At 41.0% G+C, this 11,336-nt stretch overlaps 1 pseudogene; it reads right to left on the bottom strand.

Moving 5' to 3' along the window:
- Window positions 1-367: 367 nt before the first annotated feature.
- LOC132223472 (alpha/beta hydrolase domain-containing protein 17A-like) overlaps window positions 368-11,336 on the bottom strand; it is a 34,797-nt pseudogene continuing 23,828 nt past the window's right edge.

The following is an 11,336-nucleotide window of genomic DNA, read 5'->3' as shown; positions in this document are numbered from 1 at the left end:
TCAGTTGTATTTCAGCTCCAGGTCCAGAAAAGCAGCAAAACCAGACAAGTGACCCCATGGCTAACCTCAGGACCAGCTGCCAATCAATTAGTGGAGACCACAACATTGAATCAGAAGAGGCATTTTTCTAATTAAAATATGTCTATTAGGAGGTCCCCAGTATGGAACCCTCAAAAAGAGCCCCATATTCAGAGGATGGACGCTTTTTTTGGACCTTATGTTTACCGTTTTTCTGGACCTTATATTTCTTCCTCAGCAAACATTTGTAGGGAACGGAAATCTTGGATAGTGAGCAAGGAGCCGGTGGATTAGAAAATAGAGAAATGTTCTGTGCCCATTCTCCCCAACACCAGGCTTCTTGTGTTGGTCAGGCTTCACCTGGGAGAAGAGCAAAACGCTAAATTAAATTAGAATTTAACTATTACACTGGACTGAATTGAAATAATATGGCTGCTGTATTGAATTAGACCCATAGTGTTTAAATACAAAGGGGCCCTAGCTGGTTTGGCTTAGTGGATAGAGTGTCGGCCTGCAGACTCAAGGGTCCCAGGTTCGATTCCAGTCAAGGGCATGTACCTTGGTTGTGGGCACATCCCCAGTGGGTATCCCTCTCCTTTCCTGTCTGTAAAATATCAATAAAATATATTTAAAAAAAAACCAAACAAAGGGAATATTTGCTTATGATCTAAGAGAAACAACAACAACAACTCTCTAATGTGTGAGTTTCCATCCAGGAGTGAAAAAATGAAATATTCCCAGAGAATGTTTTAAAGTCTAATAAAAACATGAAATAAAGTTAGTTTCTTCTTATAGTGTTATTAAATCCTGGTCATTCCATATACCAGTTAAGAAAAAAATCAGAATAAATGATCTGACAAATGGTTGTTAGGTATTTCTTAGATGTTTGCTTTTTAACTTATAAATTAAGATGTATGAAAACTCTATCCTAAAACCTATTTAATTTCTGTATTTTTCTTTTGAAAAAAAATGTTAATGTTCATAGTAATATATTTTCATCAAAAGTAATTTGTGGTGGGGGTAAGGGGGAGAGATCAACCAAAGGATTCGTATGCATGCATATAAGTATAACCAATGGACACAGACACCAGGAAGGGTGAGGTCATGAGGCATGAGGCGGGGGGGGGTGGGGTGGGGGCGGGGGGGGGATAAGGACACATATGTAATACCTTAATAAAGAAAAATTTTTTAAATTTTTTTTAAAGTAATTTGAATTCACAGGAAGGGAGAAAAGAAAAAGAAAGACACCCATGGTTCAATCCCTTGTTAATATTTTTACATATTTCCTTTCAGTTATTTTATGGACGTTTTCTTGTTTCTAACATATTTGTGAACACACTAGATAAAGTGTTCATGTCTTGCCTTTTTTCAACATTTTTCCTATTGCTTTTTATTATTATGATTTATGCATAGATCCTAATTACACAGTGCATTAAGTTTTAATAATATTAACTCATATAACTATCAACCAAAAATTAAGATAATGTGTGGGAAGCCGCCTATTGTCTTCACTAGCAGAGAGGTGTGGACAAGGAACCCGGAAGGCTGGTGACCCTTAAGCCCTGGCAAAGGTCAGAGCTATGGCCGAACCGATTTGGCTCAGTGGATAGAGCATCGGCCTGCGGACTCAAGGGTCCAGGGTTCAATTCCGGTCAAGGGCATGTACCCTGGTTGCGGGCACATCCCCAGTCGGGGGCGTGCAGGAGGCAGCTGATCGATCTCTCTCATCGATGTTTCTAACTCTCTATCCCTCTCCCTTCTTCTCTGTAAAAAAATCAATAAAATATATATTTTTTAAAAAAGCAATTCTTTAAAAAAAAAAAAAAAGGTCAGAGCTATGCACCCACTGTTTAGTGGAGACAATGGTAGCTGAAGCAACTTCCCCACCAAATAGTCATGTAAATCCTTACTGATAAGATAGTCTGCCTGTTACTGGAACTTGCCTGCCTAAGGGCTATGGGTGGATCCCAAACTGAATAAAAAGATGGCGAGGCCTGAGCACAAGTGGAGTCCATCCTCTTGGGATGGGCTCTCGCCTGGCCCCCCAATTTCCAAATTATCTCTTGTCTGGTCTCTCATTTGTGTGTGCCCCCTCTTCCAGATCCTGAACCCTGAACCACGCGGGATGTGGGAGAACAAACATACACATATTACACAATAATGAACATTTCCATTACCTTGAAAATTTCCTTGTGTTTTTTAAAAAATTTTATTTTTATTGAAAGTATTACAGATGTTCCTTTTTTTTCCCTTGACTCCTTCTAGCCCAGCGGTTCTCAACCTGTGGGTCGCAACCCCTTTGGGGGTCGAAAAACCCTTTCACAGGGGTTGCCTAAGACCATCGGAAAACACATATATAATTACATATTGTTTTTGTGATTAATCACTATGCTTTAATTATGTTCAATTTGTAACAATGAAATTGGGGGTCACCACAACATGAGGAACTGTATTAAAGGGTTGCGGCATTAGGAAGGTTGAGGACCACTGTTCTAGCCTGTACCTACCCCTGCCCCAAGCCTTCTCCACACAATTGTCTGTGTCCATGGGTTATGCATGTATGCATATAAATTCTTTGGTTAATCACTTTCCATCCACCTACCTACTCTTGCCTTCCCTCTGAAGTTCCACAGTCTGTTCCATGCTTCTATGTCTCTGGATCTATTTTGTTCATCAGTTCATTTTGTTCTTTAGATTCCAGATATGGATGAGATCATGTGATCCCTTGTGTCTTTATAAACTAAAAGGTCTGACCCATGGTCAACCACTGTTCAGAAATTTTTCTACCATAGATTAAGTTTTGTTTGCCTTCAGTTTTATATAAATGTAACCATACCTTTTATGCTCCATTGTATCTGGCTTTTTTTTTTAATGTATTTTTATTTATTTCAGAGAGGAAGGGAAAGGTAGAGAGAGAGCTAGAAACATCAATGATGAGAGAGAATCATTGATCAGCTGCCTTCTGCATGCCCCCTACTGGGGATCCAGTCTGCAACCCGGGCATGTGCCCTTGCTGGACTTGAACCCAGGACCCATCAGTCTGCAGCCTGATGCTCAGTCCACTGAACCAAACAGGCAAGGGCTGTGTCTGGCCTTTTTTGCTCAACATATTTTGGAGATTAATCCATGTTGTGTGCATCAGTAGTTTATTTCTTTAATTCTGGGACAGTAATCACTATTTGGTTATGTATTCTTCTGTTGCTATACAGTTGGGTTTTTCTAGTTTTTGTCTAAGAATAAGGCTGCTTTGAACGTCATTGTAAATATTCTTTTTTGTATATATGTTTTTATTTCTCTTGGAGTAGAATTACTAAGTTCAAGGTAGTTGCTTATTTAACTTTTTTAGAAACTGCCAATTTTTATTCAAAAGTGTTTTTTTATCTTTACCATCATTTGGTATTATATTATTTTTTGTTTGATTTGGTTTTACTTTAGCTGTTGTAATAGGTAATGCTGAACATTTTTTCATATTCTTATTTGACATTCATAAAGAATCCTGCAGAAATTGGGGGGCAGATATAGTGAATCTACAGCTATATGTAGGAAGAATATCTTAAAAATGTTAATTTTCCTATCCATGAACATATCACATATCTTCATTTATTTGTCTCCTTAAATTCAATTTTAATTATTCCACTGATTTTCAGTGATAACTATTTTATGGTTGCTTTAATGATTACAATATTCATCATCAACTCACTTCAGTATCTATTAAATCCTTACTCTATTTCATTTAGAATAAACTTAGAAGAGTATAGCAACATTTATTCCTCTCTAATTGTGCTAGTGTTGTGTAATATCTCAATTTTACTTACGTTATTAATTTGAAAATATGAACTATTTTTAGTTGATTGTTGCTTATTTACACTTGATTTTCCTGTTATTCACATCAAAGCAAAATTTCTTCTTTGTCTAGTATTAAATCATTCTTGAGTAAATAGCTAGGAGAAAATGGCTAAGATTTATAGTAAGTGTATATTAAAATATTTAAGGAACTACCAAATTATTATGCAAAGTGTGACATTTTACATTCCCACCAGCACTGTAAAAGTGTTCTAGTTGCTCTATATCTTCGCTAACCCATGCTATAGTCAAGCTTTTAAATATAAGCTACTCATATTTTGGCATAATGTTCCCTCTTTGTGGTTTTAATTTGTGTTTCCTAAATGACAAATGACATTAAATATCTTTTTATGAGCTTATTTGCCACTTGTATATTTTCTCTGATTAAGTGCCTGTTAAAATTGTTAGCCTATTTTTAATTAGGCTGTTTGCTTATAACTGGGTTGGAGTTCTTCATATATTCCAGATACTTTTCCTTTGTCAGATATAGTAAACTTTGCAAATATTTCTCCTACTTCAAAATGTTTTTCTAACCGTTTCTTACATTTTCTAATTTTGAAAATGTCTAAATTGTTGCTCTTTACTTTTATAGTTTGTGGGGTGTTTTGTTTTGTTATTGTTGTATATATTTTTTAAAATTGCTTTAGAGAGAAAAGAAGGGAAAGGTGGAGAGAGATAGAAACTTTGATGAGAGAGAAACAATGATCAGCTGCCTCCTGCTTGCCCCCTACTGGGGATTGAGCCCGCAACCGGAAGCGGTTCCATGGCCTTGGGGCAGCGCTCATAGAGTGCCAGCCCATGCAAGGGGTCGATCACCTAGTCCTTCATGCCCTGGATAAGCCCCAGTGATGTGATCTTGAACACCTTGTGGATGTTGGGGAAAGCATCCAAGCAATAGGTCTTTCTGGTGTCTGGGAAGGCAACGCGCATGCGCGGCGCCACCGCGGCGCCCTAGAAGCAGGATGCCAGGTCCAGGGTGGGCGCTGTGATCATGCTCTGCCCGTACAGGACGATGCTGTCTGGGCTGATGCCGTACAGGGTGCGCCAGGCGGCGTGGATGTCTTCAAAGAGGTCCTGTTCAGAAGGTCCAGCCGAGCTAACGCCGTAGCCCGAGTGGTCATAGGAGAGGATCCTACCGTTGATGGGTGTGCCCAGGCCAGTGTAAAAGCTGCTCTTCTGGCTCAGGTCCACTGCGTTGCCATGTGAGAAAAGGACTGTGTACCTGGCTCCTGGCACACGCAGCGCACATACATGCAGGCAGTGTGGTTGCCCGGAGCTCAGTCACTGAAGGGCGTTCATGGTGTGCGGGCCTCCTTCGGTAGCAGAGGGGCGGGGGGAGGACAACCCCCAGCCAATGCCCCAGACAAGAGCCCTGTTAGCAGGCGGCAGCCCAGCCCCTTCTTGGTCCCGGTCCAAGCCGAGCCCTGGGGAGCCTTGCAGCCTCAGGTCTCCATGTCCTGCACAGGGAAGCGCACCCCAGTCCCAGGGCCACACTCCATGGCTCCTGGCCACCGCCTGTGCGCCTATCGGTCCCTAGGCGCCGCTGCCCTGCCTCCTAGTCCTGCACCGCTGCTGCCACCAGGTATTTCTTCCGTAATCTGCTTCCCCCCCCCCTATATTTGTGATGTGATTCAAAACTGTGCTAGCACTGCGCAGACTTTCCCAGAATTCTCTGTATACATTTTAAAAAAATTTTTACTTAAAAAAGTCATGCATTTGAAATGTTTAAATGCATTAAGATGTATTGGAGCCTTATAATCATTTCAATAGTGCCTTTTTGTATGTCTTTACATACACTGATAATGGGGAAGCTATTAATCTAATTTATGTGTATTTTACTCTGAATCTGACAAGTATTCTCATTCTGCTCACAAGTCAATCTGCACATAGTCCAAAAATGGTGCTAATGCCAACATGGTGCATGAGTTGTTGTAATAACCAATATTTTATACTTATTCAGAGATGATTGAAACAGAGGTTAAGGTCTGATATAGAATAAGTTCTTGAGTTTGATATCTTGCATGTTGGATTATACAGTATTTATACAACTTGTGGAGTTTGAGGTTCTCCTTTTATACTACAAAAAGAAAAAAAGAGCCAGTTACTTACCTGAGTTCTACTGTAACTAGAAATAAGATCAAGATTCTTGTTTCCAAATTTGAAATGGTTTCCATCATATTGGGAGAAAAAAAAAGAAACATAATTCAAAAAATACTGTATCTCTATCTGTCCTTATTCCCAGAGAATATATTTCACATAAAAAAATTATATGTGCTTTTCTTTTTTGGGATCTGTAGTTTTATCTTATAAATTCTGGTTTCTGTTAAGATCTCTATATATTGTTAATTTTCCTAGAAAACATTTTTCCGCCTAATGTAGTAGCTCAGTCAATTCAAAGAGCCTTAAAATATTACATATGTGATTTTTCTATTCCTCACCATTTGAAAATATGGACTATCACATACACAAAACAAATTCTAGCAATAGAAATATAGAATATAATTACTGACGTTATCCTATCTAATAAAAGAGAAAGATGGTAATTGGCGTACGACCGCTACCCTTCCCATTGGCTAATCAGGGAGATATGCAAATTAACTGCCAGCCAAGATGGCGGCCGGCAGCCAGGCAGCTTGAAACTAACATGAGCCTTGCTTGCTTCAGTGTCTGAGGACTCCAACGTTCCCCGCCTGACTTGCCGGCCTCTCAGCTGCAACTCTAAGCAACTATGTTGCAAATATAGAAGCTAAAAAAACCCCAGAAAACTGCTTTACTCAGCCGGGCTTCAGCCAGCCAGACCGCAACATTGTATCAAATACAGACGGTAAACAAAGGCCAGAAACCTGTTTTCAGCAGCCGAGGCCTCAGAGCTAAAGCTGGCCCAGAATAAAAAAAAAAAGAAAAAGAAAAAAAGGAGCGGTTGGGAGCTTCAGTCACCCGTCAGCTAGAAAACCGCCCTCAGCCAGACTGGCCAGGCACCCCAGTGGGGACTCCCACCCTGATCCAGGACACCCTTCAGGGCAAACCAGCCAGCCCCCACCCATGCACCAGGCCTCTATTCTATATAGTAAAAGGGTAATATGCCTCCGGCACCGGGATCAGCGTGGCAGCGGCAGCGCCCAAACCCCCTGATCACCCTGTGGCTGTGTGTGACAGGGTGCAACGCCCTAACCCCCTGATCGGCCCTGCTCTGTGTGTGACAGTGTGCAGTGCCCCAACCCCCTGATCGGCCCTGCTCTGTGGGTGATAGAGGGCGGCGCCCCAACCCCCCTCCCCCCACGGGCCCAGCTCTGTGTGTGACGGGGTAGAGCCATAACCTCCCCATCGGCCCTGCCCTGAGTGTGACAGTGGCGGCGCCCCAACCCCCTGATTGGCCCTGCTCTGTGCATGACAGGGGGTGGCGCCGCAACTTCCCTATCGACCCTGCCTTGAGTGTGACAGGGGGCGGTGCCCCAACCCCCCAATCGGCCCTACCCTGAGCGTGACTAGGGGTGGCATCGCAACCTCCAGATCCACCCTGCTCTGTGCATGACAGGGGGCGGCGCCCCAACTCCCCAATCGGCCCTGCTCTGAGCCCGACCAGGGGCTGCACCTAGGGATTGGGCCTGCCCTCTGCCACCCGGGAGCAGGCCTAAGCCAGCAGGTCGTTATCTCCCGAGGGGTCCCAGACTGTGAGAGGGCACAGGCTGGGCTGAGGGACCCCCTCTCCCCCCCGAGTGCACAAATTTTTGTGCACCGGGCCTCTAGTATTACATATCACCTAATCAAAGTTTCTCAAGTAACCAATGAATAAAGCCAAGTGTGTGGTAACTGTAATATGGACTAAAAGTCAGTCTTCCTTAAGCTTAGCCAGTGATTATTTCCGCTACTTTAGGCCCCTTCTCCCTTCACATACTAACATCCCATTGAGATGTCTCAACTTCTGCTTTACCTCTCAAAGCTTTGCTTCAAATACATCAGTTGGAATTTTTAGGACCACACCAGTAACTCCCTTTATAATGTATGTATTTTAGATAGCTATTGAATATAATTAAACAAGCAAGAAGCCTATCCAAAATGCAATAGAAATTTAATCTCCTTACAGCCTGCTTACCACTGATTTCACCTTTAAACACTCCTTATGTGATTGCAATAACAGGTTTGCATTTATCAAGATGCAAAGTAAATGGCAATATATTAAATTTTACGTGTAGAGAGTCAATTATTACTGTATTATAATATAAAACCAAAAGAAATTTACCTTCTGTATGGATGTAGACTTAATCTTACTTCTCCAATGTGTTTATACTCACAGAGTAAGTATTGATTATTTTTTTTAAATATTAAAAAGCAAATGATTATTCAGTTGCAACAGCAAGGAAATTACTGTAATTTTTCAAACTCAATATTCCACCATGAAAACTCTGCAACAAATTTTAAAAGCCAGTTAATATAAATTCAAGTACATTTTCTGATAGGTGCTATCAACCAGTGAACCAAATTATGTCAAATTATAATTGTCCTCAATAACAGGTTATTTCCCCATCTGTTGATAGATAGCTACTCAATCATCATTTGGGCCATTAGTCTACCAGGCAGTGTATAATATTGATGCAAAATAATTTTTCAAAAGACACATTCAAACTAGAATTTCCAAAGGGACCATTTGTTTTTCTTCCATGTTTTAGCATTTGACATAGTTATGTTTTGTGCAAAACAGATTGTAGCTATTTTGTTACTGTCCTTGCTTGACACATGTCAATATTACTATATCAGCAAATAACTATTTGGAATATGTTCCTTGATGATGGTGATATTTATATTGGAAATTTCCAAAGGTTAATTAAACATTATAATATCACTAGAGGCCCAGTGCACAAAATTCGTGCACTGCAGGGGGGGGGCGGGGTGTCCCTCAGTCCAGCCTGCACCCTCTCCAATCTGGGACCCCTTGGGGGATGTCCAGCAGGGATCGGGCCTAAACCAGGAGTCAGACATTCCCTTTCACAGTCTGGGACTGCTGTCTCCCAACCACTCGCCCGCCTGCCTGCCTAATTGCCCCTAACCGCTTCTGCCTGCCAGCCTGATCACTCCTTAACCACTCCCCTGCCAGGCTGATCGATGCCTAACTGCTCCCCTGCTGGCCCGGTCACCCCAACTGCCCCCCCCACCACTGCTGGCCCAGTTGCCCCCAACTACCCTCCCCTGCCAGCCTGGTCCTCCCAACTGCCCTCCCCTGCAGGCGTGGTCGCCCCCAACTGCCCTCCCCTGCCAGCCATCTTGTGGCTATGAGTGTTGCCATTTTTGAGGTGGGGCATTCAATTAGAATATTCCCTTCTTATTGGCTGTGGGCGCTGCCATCTTTAAAGGTGTGACAGTCAATTAGCATATCCCCTCCTTATTGGGTGTGGACGCCACCATCTTTGCAAGGGTGTGAGGGTTAGTTAGCATATTCCCTCTTTATTAGATAGGATTCTGTTAGAAAAGATTTTGAAAGATCATTTATATTTATTCACTAGCCTTTGAACTAAAACCCAATCACGTTAATCTGTCTCTAAATTTAAATTGCTGCTTAAGTTTTTACTTCTATTATTACTACTAGTGAAATTTTAGGTAATGCTAGCTAAAGAACCAAGTGATATACACATGAATTTAAAGCATGCATGTTTGGGGGTTATAATGTTTAAGAAATCCTGAATATTAGAATTATCTCAATAGGAAAACAAAACTTTCCTCTTCTGGGAGACTAAAAACATTACATTTAGGAATTTCTAGCAATATAAATATTACCCCCAGTTTCTGGAAGAGACAGAGGGTTAGAGTGATATGTGCCTCATTCCAACTCATGGTAAAAGAGCAATAGAAATATAGCTCTTGCAAACTAGTTTTAAGGTTTAGAGATAATACATACATAAAGCATCTAACATCTGAACTGAATCTCACACACCATTCCTCTTCTCATTAAACTATGCTGCTTCTCTGGAATGCTTCTCCAAAGAGACTGATTAAGTCCTGTGACTATGTCTGTGTGGGGCTACAGGTTTGATTGTTACATTGACTGAAGCATCCAGTTAATTCCTTCAAATAAATGGATTTTCGCCATCAAATTTAACATTATTCAGATCTTGATTTAGCCAGGGGTCCTCAAACTTTTTAAACAGGGAGCCAGTTCACTGTCCCACAGACCGTTGGAGGGCCAGACTATAGTTTAAAAAAAAACTATGAACAAATTCCTATGCACACTGCACATACCTTATTTTGAAGTAAAAAAACAAAACAGGAACAAATACAATATTTGTATTTGCATGTGGCCCGCGGGCCGTAGTTTGAGGACCCCTGGTTTAGACCCTTATTCATTGAAAGGCATGTTTTATACTCCAATAATGGTCATTTTCCTCATTACCAGTCACACTTTATGTACTCTAACTTAACTTTATTATTTTCCAACAGTTGCAATCGCTCTGTTGTTTGCTATTAGCTCAACTACATTGTGTGCAACTAAACCATAGGCAGGCACCTTTTGTTTCACTTGTTCATCCCATAGGTCTAATACCTAATGTTATTCTTGGTACATAGTAGATGCTATATTGAAAAATACCTATGCTTAATGAATGAATTAAATTAATTAACTTTTGGCAATGTTTTTGTGTAGAAATGGTTCTAAAGTGTTGATGTGGTTAATCTGTATCTAGAGTTATGGAATTGAATTAATACAGATTTCCTAATAAATGAATAAACTGTTCTGTTCCTACTGCTACCTTAGGCCCATAGGTGGAAGCACAGATACAGTGGGTGAATAACATTGTCCTGCCACCTGCACATGGGTTCGCTCAGTATTAAGGAATTCCAAATGTAAGATCTGATCATTTGTGAAATCTAAGTCAACAATTTTATTGTAGTCTGATTATGTTTTCTGGTGATTAATTTTTAGAAATCTGCCATAACAGAAGGCTAGCGACACTTTCTCATAGGGTCACTAATTCCACTGTAACCACAGCTAGCTGTCTGGAGGAATTTGGACAAAGTCTGTGGCAGATTCTGAATAAAAATTAATTCTCATCATTTAACATATAGCTCAAAGCACCTGCTAATGTTGACTGGCTGATTAATTATTATAGATGGGGGCTACAGACTCTAATTAGGGTGTATCTCTGAAATTATGAGAGTTCAAAAAACTCTTTCTTCAAACCTTACACTGAGTAGTGTCAACATGAAACAGATTAGATTGGTCATACACAGAAGCCTTCCGCCATGTGAGATGAACTGTAAATATAATTTTGATTGGGGTTTGTCCCAGAACTTGATATTAGCCAATGTCACTCTACCTCATCAAGGGGACTAAAACATAAATATCCATCAAGTTATGACACATACTGTTGTAAAACTTTGGTGGTGGAGCTTTCTACAGAGTTTAGGAAAAAAGGCATCCAAAGATTAAGACTGAATTAGTGTATGTCCAGCCCTGTCCAGGAGAGTAAGTGGCTGTATTCAGCAGA

Source organism: Myotis daubentonii, chromosome X (genome assembly GCF_963259705.1).
Source record: "Myotis daubentonii chromosome X, mMyoDau2.1, whole genome shotgun sequence".
Lineage (NCBI taxonomy): Eukaryota > Metazoa > Chordata > Mammalia > Chiroptera > Vespertilionidae > Myotis > Myotis daubentonii.
This window is presented reverse-complemented; position numbering and strand designations above follow the sequence as displayed.